Source organism: Cricetulus griseus, chromosome 3 (assembly GCF_003668045.3).
Source record: "Cricetulus griseus strain 17A/GY chromosome 3, alternate assembly CriGri-PICRH-1.0, whole genome shotgun sequence".
Classification (NCBI taxonomy): Eukaryota; Metazoa; Chordata; class Mammalia; order Rodentia; family Cricetidae; genus Cricetulus; species Cricetulus griseus.
In genome coordinates, this window is record NC_048596.1 from 205,480,396 (window position 1) to 205,483,308 (window position 2,913).

General features: G+C 42.6%; 1 pseudogene; it reads right to left on the reverse strand.

The window, feature by feature from the left end:
* Nucleotides 1-1,045: 1,045 nt before the first annotated feature.
* On the reverse strand, nt 1,046-1,728 carry LOC107978850 (annotated as a pseudogene).
* Between the last annotated feature and the right edge of the window lie 1,185 nt (nt 1,729-2,913).

The window sequence follows — 2,913 nt, forward strand, 5'->3', positions numbered from 1 at the left end:
CAACGAGACCCTGGCAACATCAAATCACATGAAAACAGAATAGTTTCCTTCCACTTTTTTTTTTTTTTTTTTTTTTTTTTTTTTTTTTTTTTTGCATAACACCCTGACTGCCCAGCTGCAAGGTGTTTCATGTGCTTGAGTTGGTGACTCTGATTTACATGGCAAACCTGTCTTGGATCAGTCGTTCTGAAAAGAAAACAGAAAAAGAAAAGAGAAAAAAGAAAAGAAAAGCTGACCTCAAATACAGATTTTATGTCGATAAAATTGTTTTGCTTGTGATACCTGGCACCAGCTTTGTTCCGATTTGCCAGTGTAGCACCAGCTAAAACATTTCTCTTTAATAACCAAAGGTAGAGATCATTCATTATTCTAAAATAAAAACCTCTAAGGAGAGAGGAGAAATCATTCACCATATGTTGTTGGCTTAAGCTCCAAATTTACTAAAGGGCTCAACAGCGAATAAGAAAAGTCTTCACAAGGGTCTTCATGGCATGTGCAAACTGATGCTCTTCTGGGGAGATATGGTCAGGATCAATGCTTGGAAGACCATGACACTGACACAGGAAATAAATGCTGGGAAGTACTTTGAAGGGTCCCCTTTTTCGTTTTATTCTTGTGAAGGAACACTAGTACCTGTTCTTGGTGGGGCTTTTGATTTTTTTATTTAAAAAATTATTTTTCATTTTACATACCAACCCCAGTTCCCTCTCCCTCCTCTCTACTCTTCCCCGACTCCCTTTCTTCCCACCCCACTTCCACTCCTCAGAAGAGTAAGGCCTTCTTTGGGGAGTCAACAAAGTCTGGCATACCAAGTTGAGGCAGGACTAAACCCCTCCCCTCTGTATCAAGGCTGAGCAGGGTATCCCACCACAGGGAATGGGCTCCAAAAAGCCAATTCATACCCAGGATAGGTCCTGGTGCCACTGTCAGGCACCACCCCCACCAACAGATCAAGCACGGCAATTATTTTATGAAAATATCTTTTACATCCACAAAAAATATCTCTTACGTTCACTTTTTTGTTGTTGTTATTGAGAACAACCCTTTACAGTCTAGGTCCTTTATTTTCTTTTGTACATTTGGCCATGAATTCATATGGAATGGGCTCCAGCAGCTCAGGCTCCTTCTTGTTAGTCTTCACAAAGTGTGTTTCTCTGGGTGAAGCAGACTGGCGCATCAGCTGAAGCCAGGTGCCTTTCTCTTGGGCTTCCTTTTTCTTCTGATCATTTTCCTTCACCCGTATCAGAAAGCTGTCTTTACTCTTAGTGTGCTGTGTGCTCAGTCCACACAGTAATTCTCTTGGCAAGAATCTTGCCCTTAACTTGTTTGTTTACAAAGATGCCCACAGCTGGTTGGTGGTGGCGCAAGCCTTTAATCCCAGCACTTGGGAGGCAGAGGCAGGCAGATCTCTGTGAGTTCAAGGCCAGCCTGGTCTACAGAGTGAGTTCCAAGACAGCTAGGGCTGTTACATAGAGCAAACCCAGCCTTGAAAACAAAACAAACAACAAACAAAACAATGATACCCACAGCATGCTGGGTGACATTGTAGACCCTTCCTGTTTCGCCATGGTAACACTTATCCCGAATTCCTTTTTGAACAGTGCCCATCCCCTTGATGAGTACAATATCGCCCCTCTTGTCCATGTTTCCTAAAAGGCCTAGAGAACAGAGAGTGCCCTTCCTCTCTCCCTTTGTGTTTGTTACTTTGGCCACCACCAAAAAGGACATTCACCTTTTAAGGTGTCTCCAGGTCCTTTTCAATATATTTAAAAACAACCTAGGTTGTTTTCCTTGTTTTTCTGGCACACACCAACCTCATTAAACCTCAATCCATCTGTGTGTTCCCTATTTGAGGTTGGAATCAGCTGCTGTTTAGCAAAGTGTGATGTTTCTTTCCACTGGGCTATGGTTCTAAAACTATACTACACATCATTATTTCTAAGTGTTTTCATTATTCCAAACTAGGGATTTTCTCATTGTTGTGTGACCAGTCTTCAGATTGCTTTTCATCTGCAAATCTGATTCTACATCCATGAAAAGCAATCACTCCCCATTCCTCAAATGTCCCGCGCAATCGCCTCGCCAGCAAGAACCACACAGGACATTCGGATCCTTCTGCAGTAAAGCTTTTAATGCGTCTTGAGAGGAGAGCATAAGCTTACCAGAGCGGAGTCCCCGAGCCAAGAATCCCGTCCCCTAATAAAGGCTGGCAGCCGCCGCCTGGGACGTGTCACCCTATGATTAGCTGCAGCTCATCAGGCCATATGACGCCACGGAATAGGCAGAGATCAAGGAATGGAAAATTACCCAGCGCCTGCACAATAGTCTTGTTTACATTCAGTGCCTGCCGGATGCAGGCGCCATCATTGTAATGGAGAATGCAGGGACGGCTCCCTACACTCAAAGACTTCAGTCTGCATCAGCTACACTGCTATTGTCTGTCTCTATGAGTTTTCTACTTCAGGTCCCATTGTACAGTATTTATGTGTTTTATAACTAGCTTCATTTATTTCATTTATAACTAGCTTTTTAATATTTATTTACAAAGCATGATATCGTCACATTGATATCAGGGCATGTATCAAGATGTCTTTTCCTATCATGACGAAATACTATTCAATTGAATTTGCCACATTTGTTTACATTCCTATCTATTGTGGGCACACAGGCTGCTTCCACCCACAGCCATGACATGTAATGCTGCTATGAATAAGGGTGGCACATATCTGTAATCCCAGCCTCAGATACACAGCAAGTTTGAGGTTAGCCTGAACTACATGAGAACCTGTCTCAGACAGGTAGATGGATGGACAGACAGATGAAGTTTTCTTCAGAGTGTATCCAACGTGGAACCTGTGGGTCCTATTTCTATTTTCAATTATTTGAGGAAAAACAGTTGTTTTTCATAGCAAT